Genomic DNA, 19,377 nt, shown 5'->3' with positions numbered 1-19,377 from the left:
AAAAAAGAAAAAAGAAGATACGAATAAGGTAGAGACTTTAGAACAACAGATACTAGAATTAGAGAAATGTGTGGAGAAAGAATACTCTGAAACTAAAATGTTACAACTATGTGAATTGAAAAGCCAGGTGTATGAGTTCTACAAGGCTAAAGCAATTAGGCTTCTACAACAAACAAGGACAACCTTTTATGAAGAGGGGGATAACATTGGGAAACTCCTAGCTTATCAAATTAAAAAACAAGAAAACAACAGCTTGATAGCAGCTATTCAAGAGGCTCCAAACAAACTTACCACAGAAACTAAAGCCATCAATCAAGTATTTTATACATTTTACAACAACCTATACCAATCAGAAGACAGATCAACAGAGGGGGATGTTGCTATCTTCTTCGATGATTTGGAATTACCACAGCTCTCCAAAGACCAGAGAGACATTATGGAGGCTCCCATTACGGAGCAAGAAATTAGGAGGGCAGTTTTACAACTTAAAGACGGAAAGTCTCCTGGTCTGGACGGTCTTCCTGCAGAATATTACAAAAAATGGATTCATATTTTAGCACCAGAACTAACAATTGAGACTAAACAGCTTCCACAAACTTTAAAGGAAGCCTTGATTACACTAATACCCAAAAAAGACAGAGATACTACTCGTCCGGCCAATTATTGACCAATTTCTCTATGCATTGCAGATGGTAAGATATTATCAAAAACTTTAGCTGCTAGACTCGAGCAGCTAGCTCTAGCATTATTTATAAAGATCAGGTTGGATTTATGAAGAAAAGGAGCTCTACAGACAGTATCCGGCTGCTGTTACATCTTATATGGCTTAACAGATCATCACCCCACCCTGTCACTGCGGAGAAAGCATTCGACAGGGTGGAGTGGAAATACCTGTCTATCTAAAAGGTTTGGTTTTGGTCCAAATTTTTGCAGTTGGATGCATATTATGTATACCAATTCAAGGGCCTCAGTATTGACAAATGGGCTGATTTCACGTTTCTTTAAAGTACATCGCTCAACAAAGCATGGCTGTCCTTTGTCACCATTGCTCTCTCTTATGGCACTCGAGCCCATAGCCATTGCTATAAGACAGAACAGCAATATAAAGGGAGTTGAGGGAGGTAATGAGGAGCATAAACTTTTTTAATATGCGGATGACATAAGAATTGACAGAATTTTTGTACGGTTTCCATGAGTTGAGGAATTGAAGAGCTTGGGCCTTTCAAAAGTAACATACTTTTGAAGATTTCGGGATATAAAGTGAACTGGCAAAAATCTGAGGCGCTGCCTATATCTCCAAGCTGTACACCGGAAATGGTTACCTCCTTTAACTTTAAATATACACAAACCAGAATAAAGTATCTTGGCATCTCCACAGTGGCAGATCTGGATGAATTAGTAACAATAAACACAACACCAGCCCTGCAAAAAATCAGACAACTGTTTGAAAAATGGAAGCTCTTAAAATTGACTTTATGGGGAAAAATAAATGCTGTCAAAATGAGCATCATTCCTAAAATAAATTATACACTGCTCACAAAAACTTAGGGCACACTCAAAAAACACATCCGAAATGTAAATCAATTCAATTTTTCGAAAGAAAATCTTTATTCATAGTGTAGGGCAATGCGTTGAGAACAAAATAACATAAGAATGATAAATGGAAATCAAATTCTCAGCCCCTGGAGGTCTGGATCCAAAATTATAGTCAAAATCAAAGTGACAAATCAGGTCACTGGTTGATCCAAATTCTGTAGAAATTCCTCCAAACGAGTCTGTATCATCCTCAGTGGTGTGTGTGGCCTCCACGTGCCTGAATGCACTCCCTACAACGCCTGGGCAGCTCCTGATGACACCACGGATGTCCTCCTGAGGGATCTCCTCCCAGACCTGGATTAGAGCATCAGTCAGCTCCTGGACAGTCTGTGGTGCGACGTGGCGTTGATGGATGGACCGAGACATGATGTCCCAGATGTATCTATTGGATTTAAGTCTGGGGAACGGGCAGGCCAGTCCAGAACATCAATACCTTCATCATGCAGGACCTGCTGACACACTCTTGCCACATGTGGCCTGGCATTATCAGGCATCAGAAGGAACCCAGGGCCCACAGCACCAGCATATGGTCTTACAATAGAAGGATCTCATCCCGGTACCCAATGCCAGTCAGGGAACCTCTGGCTCGCACATGGAGGGCTGTGCGGCTCCAATGAAATGCCTCCCCAGACCATCACTGACCCACCACCAAACCGGTCATGCTGGATGATGTTGCAGCAGCAGAACGTTCTCCAGGGCGTCTCCAGACTCTGTCACGTCTGTCACATGTGCTCAGGGTGAACCTGCTCTCATCCGTGAAGAGCACAGGGCACCATTGGCCAATCTGCCAATCGCTGTGTTCTCGGGCAAATGCCAATCGGGCTGCACGGTGTTGGGCAGTAAGCACCGGCCCAACGCCCTCATACCCCCCTCATACCCCCCTCATACCCCCCTCATACCCCCCTCATGGAGTCGGTTTCTGACCGTTTGAGGACCAACATGCACATTTGTGGCCCTCTGGAGGTCATTTTGTAGGGCTCGGGCAGTGCTTCTCCTGTTTCTCCGTGCACAAATGAGCAGATAGCGGTCCTGCTGCTGGGTTGTTGACCTCGGTCGCCCCCCCAGGTCTCCTGGTGTACTGGCCTGTCTCCTGGTATCTCCTCCATGCTCTGGACACTGCACTGGGAGACACAGCAAACCTTCTTGCCACAGCACGAATGGGCGTGCCATTTTGGATGAGCATCACTTCCTGAGCAGCTTCTGTGGGTTGTAGATGCTCCTCATGATGCCTCTAGTGGTGAGAACACTGGACAAATGCAAAAGTGTTCCAAAAATACGGTACAAAGGATGAAGACGGGGAAATGGTCTGTGGTCACCACCTGTAAAACCATTCCTCTTTTGGAGTGATCTTGCTAATTGCCGCTCATTTCCACCTGTGTCTGTTTAATTTCCACAACACCAAGTGAAACTGATTCACAATAAGCGTGGCTTCCTAACTGGACAGTCTGATATCCCAGAAATGTGATAGACTTGGAGTTACATTGTGTTTTTTGAGTGTGCCCTAAGTTTTTGTGAGCAGTGTATATTAATGATGCTCCCGACTACCTTTCCCAAGGCATTCTTTAAACAATACAATGATCTGGTAAAGGACTTTCTCTGGGAAGGAAAAAAGGCATCACTTAGCATTTGAACTGTCCAAACTAGCCAAATTCAGGAAAATGGAAGGCGATCTGCCTAAATGTATGGAGTTAGAGAATAATCTGGTAACCCCATTTACACCACTACAGGTGCTCTCACAAAAGACAAAGACCCAATACTCCGGCATTCTAAAGAAGTATGGCATGCATCACATAGAAGGATGAAATGGTCTCCCTATTTACAGAACTATTCATCAATATCGAATAATCCAGAAATTTGTATTGGAAAAAATATATATTTTGGAAAGACTGGGTGAAAGAAGGTGTCCACACTTTAGGTGATCTTCACAAGGATGACCTTTATCTATCATTCAATGAAATGCGTACCCGACTTAATCTAACGGGCAAGGACGCTTGGAGATATATGCAAGTAAAAAAACTGTGTAACAAAAGCCTGTGCTGGGAAGCAAAAAGAGGGATTAAATATTATCGAGGAAATTCTTTCAGCTCAACATGTTGTAAATGCTTCTCTATGTTATAAGTTACTGTGCAAACTGATGGGAGGTTAAATGATGGTTTGAGATTAATATGGCAGAGAGACCTCGACTGTGGAATCAATCGCGACACGTGGAAAAGAATAGTAAATAACAACGCAAAATTATAACCGAAGCTAAAGGCAGAGGTATTCTATTCAAGGTATTAAACAGGATACATTACACTCCATCAAAATGGCATCGCATGGGACTAAACAAAGACGATAAGTGTTGGAGATGTGTGACTTTTCGGGGTACTTGTCTGGTTCTCTACCTCCTGTGGGATGGTGCTCTACGTTGCCTGGAGAAGGGTCTCCAAACTATTCTGCCAAGATCACCCAGGTTAACTTTATTGTGCGACCAACATTTGGTAAATGGGCTGAACAAGGAAGAATTCAAAATTCTGTGTACAGGTATTGTATCAATTCTAAGACTCATCTTAATGAACTGGAAAAGCACCGAGATGCCAAGCATTAAAGAATGGCTTGGCTCATTGACAAAAAAAAAAATCTTACGAAATAATGCTAGCTAAGAGAAATGTAAAATTGCATTGCAAAATGTAAAAGTGCAATCCGAATGGTCCAAATTCTTGGACTGTCTTAAATTATAACTTTACTATAGAGATATTCCACCTGTGTTTGAAGACTACCTTGTTCCAGCCGAGCCAGTTCAGTGACAGCTCGACCATACCAACGGCAGCAAGCTGAATGTTCAGTACTCCCCACTCAGTCTGCTGCTGTGAAAGACTGTGTTTTTACATCTAAAATTGAATACACTATTATACACTATAATACACTATACAAAATTGAATACACAATTGAATACACTCTCTCATAATCCGTTTATCTCAATCCCCATTTACCTGCATACATATGATTTAGATCTCTGAATGGAATTGAGTTGACTCTAACACGCACTGTTATCTCTTGAAGAATTATAAAATTTATTTGCGAGCTTTTCGTTTCTATGGCTCTTTAGCGTATTATATTACAATGTATGCAAAGTGTTTTTGAGTTCTCTGTTACAGCCAAGGTCCAGTGGAAAGTACCAAAGTGTGTACGAAGTGTCCTAAAACCAAGGCCACAGTGTGGGAAATATCAGATAAGCACACCCAGCGACGTACAAAAATGCCACACCATATCATATAATAAAATGGTGATGAGGGAGGAGCTACAAAATTACCAACCAATGGAAACAACTACACGTAGCCTAGGCTCATGAATATATGAATACTCTGACTTCACTATGACCTCAGTCTCCTCCGGTGCGGCTGGGGGCTAAGAGATTCGATTGTCAGGGACTGGGAAGCAGAGCTCTGTATTAGATGACTTGTTAGGGAAATAAATCTTCTTGATTGAACCTCCTGAATCATGGTCATCTATATCTCTGGTATGTGTTATTAGCTGATAGTGCAGTATCGTTGACTTCCTGACTTCTCTTCCAGTTTTGAACATGCAGAGAAGTGTGTTGCTACGACAGAAGGTAAAGACAACATGAGATAGTACACAAGGTTTATACTTGTCTATTATTTTAAGGTGACGAGTGGAAAACAACACATTCCTTCAGTTGGTGACCCCAAGACGTACTGAAGGGGGAGCTCAGGAGTCGACGGGGACGCGGCGAAGGTCCGGTCCTGTGAAATCTTCGCGTGAGGCATACCAGAACTTTCTTCCACATCCACCCGACAGCGACCTCATGGCCGGCCATCTAGACTAAGGTAAGACGACTTTCACTCACCTTTTGAGTCTCAAAGTACGTCTATTGGCAATTTTTCCAAATTCAAGACCTGAGGTTGCCTGCTGGATGGTAAAATCTATATTGATGGTGGAAGATTGAAGGGACAAATCGTGAAAATTAGAATAAAAAACAAAATTATTAAAACGGAAAAAAGAAATAAAAAAATAATTTAAAGTGTTTGAAGTGGGGTTAGAGGCCCCATAACAGTGAATAGGCCTACACGCTGGGTTTAACCCTTTAAAAGCCGAAAGGTGCGTAGGTAGGACCTCCCGTAGTTGCGGACGCGTGACTTAAATAAAAACGTTGAAATAGTCGTAGACGGTGTCGGGTACCGTCTGAAACAACGGGTTTGAGGCCCAGGGGTTAGAGGCCCCTAAATTGAGTTACGGGTTTGAGGCCCAGGGGTTAGAGGCCCCTAAATTGAGTTACGGGTTTGAGGCCCAGGGGTTAGAGGCCCCTAAATTAAGTTAGGGTTTGAGGCCCTGGGGTTAGAGGCCCCTAAAGAACTATTAGACGTGAAGAAGGACAAGTAAGTAAATAATTGGTGGATTGAGGAAGTGATAAAAAGGTAAGAAAATGGCGGGAAGCGGTGATTGTGAAAAATGGGTTACGTGGTTATGCCAAGAAACGGATTTCCTGAAGGGGAAGTCCAAAAAAGAGGTAAGAAAAGCGATTGAGGCGTGTGCGCAAATGTACGAGGAACAAGGCAAGAAGCCAAAGGAGTCCCACGACCTAGGGACACTTTGTGGAACACTGACGGCGGGAGTAGAACTCTGCGTCGTAGCATTACAGGAAGTGGAGAAAAATAATAATTAAAAAAAAAGAACCGAGGTAAGATGAATAAAAAAGACAAACAAATGTGTGCGCTGACGGAGGAAAGGTACACAAAAGTGAAGCAGAGAATTGAGCCAGTCTTGGAGGCGGCTGTCTCAAAATGGACCAAACAACAGAAGATCTTTGCCCCCCAGTCAGGGGGAGGGACCAAGAAGCCCTGCCCAGAGGGCGGTCCCAGCTTGAGCCCTTCGGCTCCTCCTCCTTATGATGAAGCAACAGGTTTGTATCCACAGCTGGCTGTACATGGGGTGGTAGATATTGACATCTCCCCCTCAGACCCACTGGAAAAGGACGAAAGAGACCAGCTATCTAAAATCTTAGGACGCCAAGCTTCCTCCGTAGCAACCAAGTCAAAAACAGCTACAGGAGAACTGTGGGGAGCACAGATTATGGAAGCGACAGACAACGCCACAAAAGCCACCACAAAGGCATAACATAAACTACAGAAAGAAACAAAGGAAGCCCAACAACAAACTCATGAACAATTAAGAACGGATCTGCAAGAAGCTTTGGCCAAAGTTCAAGAAGAAGAAGCCCTAAAACACGAGAGGCAACTACAAACACTAGAGGCCCAACTGAAAGACCTCTCCCTAAAAGTGGCTCCAGAACCAATTGTGAAAACAAAGAGGCCAAAAGTGAAGAAGGGATATCCAGAAAACAGTGAGGACGAAACCGAAAACGCCGAGACCTATGAGGCCGGAAAAGAACTCAACAAATTATACGAGGAAAAGTATAGGCTCAACCAAATAATGGCAGGACTGAGACAGGGACCTGGGGAGGAAGACGGGACCTATAAGGAACGGCTCAGGCAAGCACAATTATTGGTGAAGGCAAAAGAATAACAAATAGCTAAACAAAAAGTGACCCTGCATGGCCTCCCAGGGGGACGGCCCGCGCGGGGCACGTATCCTTTGATCCCTACGGGTGTCCTCGCAGCAGCAGACGGGGAACCAGTACCAGTGGTGTACAAACCTCTGACAGTTCTAGAATTACAACACCTGAAAAGCACACTGCCCCCTCTACAAGAAGGCGGCCGTAAATGGCTCGACCAACTTCGCCTGTCATGTGCCAATGCCACCTTAGCGGTGGGAGACGTTAAAGGCCTGATAGCGGCATGTGCCTCCTCGCACGCAGTGGGAGAAATTATGAGAGATTCGGGGCTACAGGGGCGGCCAGTACATGAGCCTCTGGAGCCCCACATGAAGGGGCTGATGGATGTGTTGGTGGACATGTATCCTGCACCAACCCCTATGCCTCCCACATTCTCGGCCTTCCTTCCGGGAATGTGTCCTACGAGATATATGGAGGAGTGTGTTCAAGTCTATATGGCTTCAATGCATGCCCATCCATCCCCAAACAACCTGTCTGTTCCTTCAAGGGGTGTTGGACGTGTTACCAGAACCAATTAGAACAAGCATGTCCGGAACTCCTGGATTGACCACTGACCATCTTCAATTCCTCACCCATTTGAGGCATCATGCTGAAACATACAACAAAAAACAACGAGAAAGAGAGACAAACCTTAAAGGAATGCAGGAGGAATTGCTCAAGAGTCAATTGAATCAAGCCCGCCAACAAGCAACGGCAGTGAGAAAAGACACAAAAAATAAGGCACAAGGACAAATGGTGGCAACAACCTCAACTGCACCCACACCAACCCAGACACAAGCAAGCGCCTTATACGCATCCCCACCCCAGCTCCTAGGGCCCCATCCCAACAATCAAATGCACATACACCTACACCAGGGTGGGAGAGGTAGGGGAAGAGGACCCCCTAGAGGTAGAGGGTTTGGCGGGCGGGGAAGTAGTGGACGTCAGCAGCAGAACTCAGGGGGACGAGACCAATCCTGTTTTAACTGCGGAGCTACTGACCACTGGGCCAGTGACTGCCCTCAATCAACACCTGGATGTTTCAACTGTGGAGCAACGGACCATTGGTCCAGGGACTGTCCCCAACCTCCCACGCAGGCACAACGAGGAGGACGGGGAGCCCGACAAAGACACCCAGGGGGAAACCGAAGCGCGGTCCCCTGGAGAAGAGGGGGAGGTGGTGGAAACAACTACCCTGCATATCCCGCCCACGACTCGCAAGGATGTCTTCCCTACGATGGGGACGACTACTGCCATTCGTTCCAGTAGAGGTGGGTGGGGAAAAGTTGATGATGTTGGTGGATACAGGGGCAACCCACTCTACGATGAGAAGAGCGGCCCCCCACATGCTGAGTAACAAACACATCAACCTCTTAGGGCTCACGGGTAAAGCTACCCCTCTACGGATGACAAAAACATTGACTCTCAAACTCGCTGGACAAAGCGTGCAAACGTCATTGATTCACTCACCAATGACTCCAGTTAATCTGTTGGGAAGAGACATTCTCCAAGCTACGGGGGCATCAATCCAATGCTCTCCGGACGCTATGCTGATTACCTGGCCGAATGGACAACGGATCACCTGCAGCTCCACCGCCACACATGGACTGTATGTCTTCAGAGAAGATCCTGAATATCCTGGTGTCTCCATCTACTGGCTCCTACTTGAACCGGACACTCCCGAAATGAATGGACTCTATGCTAAGATCTTGGAATGGAAACCCTGGTTCTCAATGCTGCATCCCTACTCTCCTCCCAAAGACCCACTACATTGCACCTTGTTCTACGACAGAAACGCAGACACGCAATATCAATTAGCTTTTGAACAAGAACTGAAAGGCAATTCTTACACCATCACATCTACACATTTTTATTTAAATCAAACAGGTGTTGTTGCCCCAGTGGTCCTGCCGGATGAAGTAAAACCATTCTTTAAAAGAGATCCCCTGACAGACCCTCACACTTCATTGTTTTTGGGTCCAGGTCACGAGGCCCGAGAACTGGGCCCCTTGACTTATAAATTGAACCACACCTTGGATTGGGAACAGACTGGTTTGTTGGGAGTAATGTACAGCCCATCTGAAAAAGCCTACAAAGTTGACATTGGCCTATCGAGTGATTATACCGTGGCCGAGGAAGATTTTCTCTCTCGCTCCCATGGTAGGGAATTGACCGATCATGAAGGTTCTGACAAAATGATAAAACAACTGTCTGACACACTTTGGGCGGAGGGACCATCCGACATAGGGCACTGCACTAAAGTTGATCCGGTGGTGTTAACAGTGTCCCCCGGAGCACATGTCTATGTCCCACAGAGACCATTTCGCAACGAAAAACAACGACAGGGAATAGAGCAAGCTTTAACAGAACTGTGGGACGCAGGAGTTTTAGAACTCTCTGATTCAACTTGGAATACACCTTTAAACCCAGTTCCTAAGCCAGATGGCTCTTTTAGACCAGCACACGATCTTAGAAAAGTTAATGAAGTGACTACCACCCCTCTCCTGCCTGTGCCGGATCCACACAAATGTCTTTCAGTCTTAACTCCGGACATGACTCATTTCACTGTCATTGACCTGAAGCATGCCTTCTTCACAATTCCCTTGGCCCCGGAAAGCAGGCATCAGTTTGCCTTTACCCATGGTGGAGTTAGGCTGCAGTCTGCTGATCTTGCTGCTAAACAGGCTGGTGGCTACCATCCTGAAACTCTTTCTGATCTTCCAGCCGATGGGATGTTGCTTCTCCAACATATTCAGGGTTCCGATCCTCTTAGCTTCATGGAACATGGCGTGGATGTGTGGGCCAATGTGGCCACCATCTCGGGACATGACACCTTTGTGTCGGACACCGGATATTTGTGGATGCCTGCGGAAGTATGGGACAGGCTTGAGGCTCTGGCCTCCTCTCTGCCCCCAGGACGGGCTCATCATTTAAGACTACACCTTGAGTCCTTCTGGAAACCGGCTCCCAGGCCCTCTTTTCAGGGCCTAATGTCAACCAGGGACTGTAGACGCCCTCATGAACATTGTGACGATGACTTTTGGTCAAAAAATCCTTCCGCCTCTCCGTATGAAGACGGGGTGTTCCGCGGCCCTACTGGCCTACCCTACATCATCCTTCCATGCAACAAGAAGTGCTGGAGGAACTCCATGGCCTTGACCATTTGGGCCCTAAAGCTATGTCAGATCTCCTTCAACAATACTACTACCATCCTTCTCCTACTACACTCTGTAGAGACTTCGTTAATGCCTGTCGAGTTTGTTCTATGTACAACCCCCATCCACACCACTCAAAGACTCCAGGTAAGGTCAAACTGGGACAATACCCCGGAGAAGTCATCCAAATTGACTTCACAGACATGATTGAAAGCCATCAAGGCAAACGCTTTCTTTTATGTATTGTCGACACATTTTCGGGGTGGCCTTCTTTTTACCCCTGCAAAAGAGAGACTTCTGCGGAAGTCGTGACAGTGTTGGTCAAGGACTGGATTCCAATGTTTGGAGTCCCCTGTGAAATACATAGTGATTCTGGACGTCATTTCACGGCTCTGGACGTGAAAGGTATTTGTGCCTATTTGGGCATAAATAAATCATTTTCTTGTGTTTACTATCCCAAAGGCAATGCTAAGGTTGAACGCATGAATCGCACCTTAAAGGGGGTCTTGGCAAAAATGCTTGCAGAACCCCCGATTTTGAAAGAACGTGTACTGGCTCGCACTTGGCTGTCTCTTCTGCCGGCTGCGACGCTACATATACGTTCCACAGTGAACCAAAGAACTGGTTACACTCCCTTTGAGTTGGTCTTTGGCAGAGCCATGCCCGGCTGCCTGCCCACGGCCAACTCTAAACCCCTACCGGAGGTGTTACATTTATTCCAGTTTAGACCGTATTTTGAGGCTCTCCAGTCAGTCCTTTCTGAATTATCTCCCATTGTCCCTAATGGACTGTCTGCCTTTGATCACACCGCAGGATTGCCCAACAAGGTTTACATTAAAAACCACAACAGAACCCGCTGGAACTCTCCCCGCTACTTAGGACCGTTTGAAGTGACTCAACGGACTGCTACAGCAGTTAAGGTGCGCGGGAAAGACAGCTGGTTCCATTGGACTCACCTTAAACCCTGCTCACATAAGACCGGATACCACTGGATGAACACGGTGGACGGCAACCATCTTAATGGCGATTAAATTGCCTGGAATGGGTCCAAAGGCCCCATTGAAGGGGGGGGTACCCCAAGACAGTGAACACCTCCAACAATGGTTCAAAAAAACCTGGACCTTTGTCATGCAATAGAGGTTTTTGGTGCGTCTTGGCAATGATATCGGCAACTCTTATCATCACTAGCCTATACTTAGAGGATCGCGACGATTGTAAAAACGTGGTAAACAACCACCCAATCCTGGCTCTAAAGAAAGCAATGATCAAAATGTGCGAAGAAAACGATGCAAATCCACGAAATACGTTAGTTATGTATTGTAATCCAGATGGCTTGTTAATGGTGAGGCTACGAGTACCAGTGTCAAAACCACAAATAAGTAAATGGCTCACCCTTTGTACACAGAGGGCGATTAAAGTCATGAGCCGAAACCCCAAACCTGTACTTGACCCAATGATGTATGATATGTCTAACGTGTCTGTTCCCACAGAAGGTGTGGTGGATTCTAGAGGACCTGACAGAAGTAATTGACGAAATGCTGGAACAATCGGAGCGAAGTCCAGAACTAAAAGCCGTAGCGGCAGTGGCCATGCAAAACCGTGTAGCCTTAGATGCTCTCTATGCGGAACAAGGAGGAATGTGTGCCACAGTGGGCATTGACCACTGCTGCACATATGTCCCCGACGAAACTGGTAATTGGACCGCAATTAGGGATAAAGTTAGAGGACTGAAGGACTTCCTGGCCTCCCAGGAAGACCAAACTGGTCAGTGGACTTTCCTTAATTGGTTGAATTCCGGTTCCTGGATCCATATCCTTCAGAAGGTGGGTATTATAATAGGTGTGGTGTTATTACTTTGTTGTGTTTTGTTTTGTTGCGTTGTACCTCTGATTCGCAGCATGATAACCAGAGCTCTAGGTTCCTCAAGTGGCATGTTCCTTGTTACTCCCGAGGAGACAGCCCCTATGGCTACGCCAGAAGGGGGCGAATCTTCAGAATATGCCCAGAGGGCCCGCAAGGCCCTCCAGAAAAATCCTTGACTCTCCAAGTGACGGTGGTATGATGTAACCAATGTTGGAAATTTTGCTTTGCTGTGCTTTGTTTTGCAGATGTTCATTTATGTGAAAATCAGTGACGGTGCCTTTGGCACCCAGGATATGGAATGTAGAGTCACATTCTCCGGCCCACTCACTTTCCGGTGGGAAAGGTTTGTGTCGGGAGACTACTCTTGGGATGAGAGAAACAACTTTGAAAGCGCTGTTCAGTTGATTGAGTATGCAATGGCGAGAGTGGACTTATGGTGGTGGCACTACCTACATGGAGACGAGGAGTCCCTCCTCGGTACAGGTTGTACGTTTATCAACTGACAGGTGAAATGATCTCTGAGGGAGATCAGAAGGGGGATTGAAGAATTATAAAATTTATTTGCGAGCTTTTCGTTTCTATGGCTCTTTAGCGTATTATATTACAATGTATGCAAAGTGTTTTTGAGTTCTCTGTTACAGCCAAGGTCCAGTGGAAAGTACCAAAGTGTGTACGAAGTGTCCTAAAACCAAGGCCACAGTGTGGGAAATATCAGATAAGCACACCCAGCGACGTACAAAAATGCCACACCATATCATATAATAAAATGGTGATGAGGGAGGAGCTACAAAATTACCAACCAATGGAAACAACTACACGTAGCTTAGGCTCATGAATATATGAATACTCTGACTTCACTATGACCTCAGTCTCCTCCGGTGCGGATGGGGACTAAGAGATTCGATTGTCAGGGACTGGGAAGCAGAGCTCTGTATTAGATGACTTGTTAGGGAAATAAATCTTCTTGATTGAACCTCCTGAATCATGGTCATCTATATCTGGTATGTGTTATTAGCTGATAGTGCAGTATCGTTGACTTCCTGACTTCTCTTCCAGTTTTGAACATGCAGAGAAGTGTGTTGCTACGACAGAAGGTAAAGACAACATGAGATAGTACACAAGGTTTATACTTGTTTATCATTTTAAGGTGACGAGTGGAAAACAACACATTTCTTCACTCTCTTTTTGTTTTTTGTCTTTTTTCTTCTGTACCTTATTTAATTATGTTATTTTATTTTTTCTTTATGTATTTTATGCTTTGTATGTATCCACTTATGTGGTGATAGGTTGTTGTGTTTGTTTTGTTTTGTCTTATCAAATGGGCCTTCCTAACCTGTCCGTAACAAACACCTTATTGCTGCTTTTGTGTTTGTGGGTAGCAAATGGACTTGATTAAACTCTTGGATGGTTGCAAAAGGCTACTCTGTATAACTTGTTTAAGTTTTGAAGTTTGCCTGAACCAGATGGTGGATGAGCTTTGGGTTCTGGTCTCCTCCTCTACAGCTTGAATCTGTGATTGACAAAGTTCCTCAAAGCAGAAGTTACTGCATGCTGTCTGTAGGTCTGCAGGAGATAGCTGTACTGTCTCTGCAGGGACCAGAGGTGGGAGTAAGTCACTAAATGCAAGTCTCGAGTCAAGTCCAAGTCGTGAAGGTCCAAGTCTCAAGCAAGTCCAAGTCAATCGGTCATGGGGTCAAGTCAAGTCAAGTCTTGCTTTAGCTGGCAAGTCACCTCAACTCACAAACGCCAGCGTGTCGACTTTTCATGTGTTTAATCTTGAAAATAATAAGTGCTTTCTCAAGATACTGCACTTTTGAAAATGTAGGCTAAAATCAAACCTTTAAAAACTCATGGATTTGGATTTAAAGTCTAATTAATATTTAAACGCCACAACATTCAAAATATATGTATTATAAATAAACAGTCTATGTACAAAATTACTGGGACAGCATTTTAAGGAAGGGGGCCCGGGGGGCCAATTTAAAAAATATGAAATATAGAATTTTAAATATGAGCGGCTTTTCCCTGCAGTCTAAAAGATAAATATAAAATAATATTTTTATTTTTGTTAGTCTCTGGCGTTTTTTCTGTCAGTGGTTCCCCTGCACTGCCCCAGCCCCTGTATACTCGGATTCGCCCCATGCTGTAAACTTTGTGTGAACGCCATAAAACATCGAAAAGCCCCAAGATTCCTGTATTGCTGTAGGTCCAGCCCATTGTTTCAAACATTTTCCTGTCCGTAAATCTCCACCTCTTCACTCTCTTTAGAAAACTTTTAATGCACGTATTTTGACGTCGTATTTCCTCCTGCCTTTACGTGCTGTATTGATTAGAAGTGCTGTGTTGGGAAACCGAACACGCATGTGGCTAATGACCATAATGTAAACAAAGATGCGCCGCTTTTACGCAATGAATCCTGATCTTTCGACAGTTTCACTCAAATCAATAATAACTATAAAGTCACAGCGAGTCATTGAGAATCATTGGCCTCAAGTCCAAGTTAAGTCAAGTCTTTTTGCAGCTTTGGTCAAGTAAGTCTCAAGTCCAAAATCGAGTCTGACTCGAGTCAAGTCATGTGACTCGAGTCTCCCACCTCTGGCAGGGACACAGACTTAGGAATAAAGTCCCTGTGATATGGTGACCTGGACCTCAAGGCTGCACTTTGTGGAACGTTTTTTTTTTAATGCCTCAAAAAACTGCTGGTACGTTTCTGAACCTTTCTGCACCTTGGGACATGGTTGTGCTGTGGTACTTGAATAGGTCTTTTGATCACCTGCCGAGGTGGCCAGAAAAACACAAAAATGTTATACAAAGTCAAAATCTTGAGCACGAGTGATCACTAGAAATTCCCTCTTTAGCCTATTCAGGAAATAAAGTGATCTAGAAGAAGAAGAAGAAGAAGAAGATCTTTATTTATATAGCGCCTTTCACAGACATGGTCACAAAGCGCTTTACATCTATTGATATTTAACCCAGGCTCACCTGCCCTCTTAACTATAACCTCATCTAGTTTATTGTTTGTTTGTTTGTTTAATTTATTTTCCCCGTAGGGAAATTTGTCCTCTGCATTTAACCCATCCTTCGATGCCGCTGGGGCGACGGCCGTGCAGTGGTCGACGGTCGTGCCGCGCCCGTGGACCCATCTCCATGATGTAGAGCCAGGCTGATGGTCAGAATCACCTGGCTGGAGGATTCACCTATTGCACATGTTTTTAGTGGTAGGGGAAACCGGAGTACCCGGAGGAAACCTACGCAGACACGTGGAGAACATGCAAACTCCACACAGAAAGGCCCCGTCCTGGTGGGAATCGAACCCGGGACCTTCTAGCTGTGAAGTGGAGGCGCTAACCGCTGCGCTACCGTGCTGTCGTGCTTTTTAGATCTTGCAGATGAAAAATCTATTTTTGCCACAGGTGCAGCAGGTATCTGAAATTATGGCAAGCATTAAGCAAGCACAATTTTGTGATGTCCCCTGAAAGCTACCATATCAAAAAAATGTTGGGCAATCCTAAATACCTTTTTAATATGAGATGGCATCAACCACTGGCACCTCTCCGTGGTGCATGAAGCACTTTCTTTCATTTTAATCCCAGCCTCAGTGGCAAAGAGAAGTGCTCCAACATGTGAGCAGGATTCCAATCTGAAAGACATCATAGGAAGATATTAACATCAAATATTAACATATATAATAGAAAATAATTTAAAAGAACATTTGCCATTACTATAGGTTTCTTACCCTGCCATACAGTCACAATGTGCAGTGACAACCCCCCCACTCTCTCTCGCCACAAACCATGTTTTTAATGGTTTTTCAGTTGACCTCTGAGAATGGTTGACCTGTGAGAAACAATAAGTGACCCCATAAAACGCAAGTTACGTATGTAACTATGGTTCTATGAATCCCGAATGAGCGCCAGAGGCGGTGCTTCAAGCACTGAATGATCATTCTTGAGCATGCCCAGGTCGAGAAAATAACAACACAGTCACCTGTGACATCCGGTGACCTACGTGAGTCTATAAAGTCACGTGACACCGGAAACACAGTCCCACAATCTTCTCACACAACGAGAGGATTCCGAGGGACTGAACGCTCTGGCGGTCATTCGGGATTCATAGAACCATAGTTACATACGTAACTTGCGTTATATTTCATCCCTTCTGAGGCGGTGCTTCAAGCGCTGAATGACTAATGTCAACAAGGTCCCGAGGAATCCACGGACCCAAAAAAACACTCACCTCCCTCAAGAGCGGTGTTGACGGAGGACGCCCTCTAACGGATGTGGAGTAGCCACATTTACCCTGTAGAACCGGGCAAAGGTGCTCGCAGATGTCCATGAAGCCGCAGCACACACCGTTTCCAGTGGAACGCCCGTCATCGCAGCCCAGGAAGTGGAGACGCCCCTGGTGGAATGACACCTCACTCCTGCAGGCAGTGGCCGACCACACTTTGCATAAGCCTCCGCAATAACACCGACGACCCATTGTGACAAACGTTGTTTAGACAGCGGATGACCCACTCTGGGTTCCGCAAAGCACACAAACAGTTGATCAGACTTACGTATTGCCGCGGTCGCCCTCACGTAAGCGGTCAGCGAGCGGACAGAGCACAGATGCTCGGAGTCAGACTCAAAATGGGCGAGTTTCAAGGGCCCGACAGGAGTTGCAGAGGGCACCTTGGGAACAAAAAAAGGATTAGGCCAAAGAGTGACCCCCGAACCATCCAGGTTTCATTGGCAGCATCAATAGAGAAGGCCTGCAATTCACCCACCCGCTTTGCTGAGACCATTGCCAAGAGGAATGCAGTCTTCATGGACAACCACTTAAGGCTCACCTCGGACAACGGTTCAAACGGCGCAGACCACAGTGTCTTGAGTACCACGTCCAGGTCCCACGAAGGCACCACGTGGCGTCTGGGGGGATGCAGTCTCCGGGCGCCCTTCAAAAACAAGGAGATCGTTTTATGACCGCCGACAGTCACACCGTCTACGTCAATGTGCCAACATGAAATAGCCGCCACATATACCTTCAGGGTAGAAGGAGACCGCCCCTTATCGAGCAGGGCCTTCAGGAATAAAAGGATGTCCGGGACAGGACAGCGTACAGGGTCCAGCCTATGGTCACAACATCATTCGTCAAACAGTTTCCACCTGTTGTTGACGACAAGCGCGGGCGTTGCATATAGTGTGACTGCACCCTCGAAGATGGAGAAGTCTATTCCGGTCCTAGTAGTGGCCAGACCCAGAGCTGGAGGCGAGCGGGATCGGGGTGTAAGACTCGGCCCCTCATTTGTGACAACAAGTCCGCCCTGCAAGGGAGACGCATTGGCAAGGCACAACAAAGCCTGCGCAGCACCATGTCCTCCCCGGCCAGAATGGAGCCACCAGGAGGAGCGGACTCGGAGAAGCGTCGGGAGAACGAGCGGCAGCGGTGGGAAGGCGTACAGCAGCACTCTCGGCCAGTCGTGTGCCAGCGCGTCCTGGCCCATCGGACAGGAGGCCTCCGCCAGAGAGAACCAGAGTGGGCAATGGTTCGCCTCTCGAGGCGAAGAGATCCACCTCCGCCCTGCCAAAGGACCTCCATATCATGCTCACCACCCCCGGATGGAGCATCCACTCCCTGGCCGGCATCGAATGGCAGGACAGGAAATCGCCCACTTGATTTTGCGGTCCCGGTATATGGGTTGCACGCAATCCCGCCAATCGAGGCCAAGCCCACGTGATTAGCTGACCCGTCACCTGCGTCAACCTGACTGATCTGTTTCCCCCATGTGGTTGATGTGGTAGACCACCGACGTGTTGTCCGACCATATTAAAACATGTCGGCACCGCAGATGCGGCAGGAAATGACGAAGTGCTAAATGCACCGCAAGCAGCTCCAATACATTTATGTGTTCCCGCCTCAACTGAGGGGACCACGCACCCTGCGCTATCCGGCCCTGCCACGTCGCACCCCAGCCTGTGGACGACGCATCTGTACACAAAACTTCCGCCGAGACAGACAATCCCCTAGTTGGACTCCCTGTTCGAGGCAAAGCCTGTCCCTCCATGGAGCCAGAGCCGCCAGACATTGACGAGACACCAGCAATGGCACACGCCGGTGTGAAAGCTGCTACGGATCCAGATGCCGGTCGTTCAGCAATTTTTGCAGGGGGTGCAGACGGAGCAGTCCCAATGGAACCACACTGGAAACCAACACTAGCTTGCCTAAGAGCCGCAGGAATTTGATAAAAGGCAACCTGCCTGTCCCTCGAAACGCAGAGAGGGCCTCCATGATGCCGTCGACTCTCAGAGGGAAGGGTCGAGCAGTCATTGAGACCGTGTCGAGAGCAATCCCCAGAAAAAACGTGGCCCGGGTCAGAACCAATTTGCCCTTGGGGAGATTCACCCTGAGCCCCAACTGGCGTACGTGCGCAAGTACAGTCTCCATGTCCCGAATAGCCTGTGCACGGGACGGTGCACAAACCAACCAATCGTCTATGTAGGGAAGTATCTTCAAACCCTGCGCCTGTAATGGTGCCAACGCCGCTGCCACAAATCTTGTGAACACACTGGGGGACAGCGAGAGACCGAACGGGAGAACCCTGAAGTGATAATGGCGGCCTTGAAAAGTTAAGCGCAGAAACCTCCAATGAGGAGGAGCGATTGGGACATGACAATACGCATCCTTCAGATCGATGCTGGTGAACCATTTGCCCCTCGCTATAGTGCAAAGCACTTCCGTGTTGCGCAACATGTGGAATGGTAAGACCTTTGAAAACATGTTGAGACCTCTCAGGTCCAACACAGGACGCAGATCCCCGGTCTTTTTCGGGACCAGAAAGTAGCGTGAATAAAACCCCCCTGGATCCTGCAGGGGATCCACAAGCACAATTGCGCCCTTGTCCAGTGACCCGGGCCAGAAACCGGAGGCCGGCGGCAGAACTGTAGCCTGTAACCCCAGGATAATGTGGACAACACCCAGGCGTCCCGGGTGTGAGCAGCCCAGTAACGGAGTTGTTTCCGAGGTGAAACGACCGACTGCCGGCCTGCGGGTCTCACTGTCGACCCTACGGCCCCAAGCGGACCGGGAGGGTTGCTGAAACTGAGAAGCCTGCGTCCTAGGTCGATCGTCGCGAAAGGCACTGGGGGCAGCCGACTGCACGGGTGGAGCGTCCAGCTGCAAACGCGAAAGCGCGGTGCGCGTAGCAGAAATCGCAGCGCCGTCAACGTCCCT

General features: G+C 46.9%; 1 long non-coding RNA gene across 1 annotated transcript in view; it reads right to left on the bottom strand.

Annotated features, from left to right (window-relative positions):
* The window catches only part of LOC306969752, a 123,827-nt gene extending 108,300 nt beyond the window's left edge, over positions 1-15,527 (bottom strand). Inside the window, exon 1 of the long non-coding RNA XR_013793345.1 lies at positions 15,363-15,527. This is a non-coding gene — a long non-coding RNA (uncharacterized lncRNA). The remainder of the gene's footprint in view (positions 1-15,362) is intronic.
* Positions 15,528-19,377: the final 3,850 nt, after the last annotated feature.

Source organism: Gobius niger (assembly GCF_951799975.1).
Source record: "Gobius niger genome assembly, chromosome: 10".
Classification (NCBI taxonomy): domain Eukaryota; kingdom Metazoa; phylum Chordata; class Actinopteri; order Gobiiformes; family Gobiidae; genus Gobius; species Gobius niger.
Note: the sequence above shows the minus strand (reverse complement) of the source record. Positions and strands in the feature narration are given on the sequence as shown.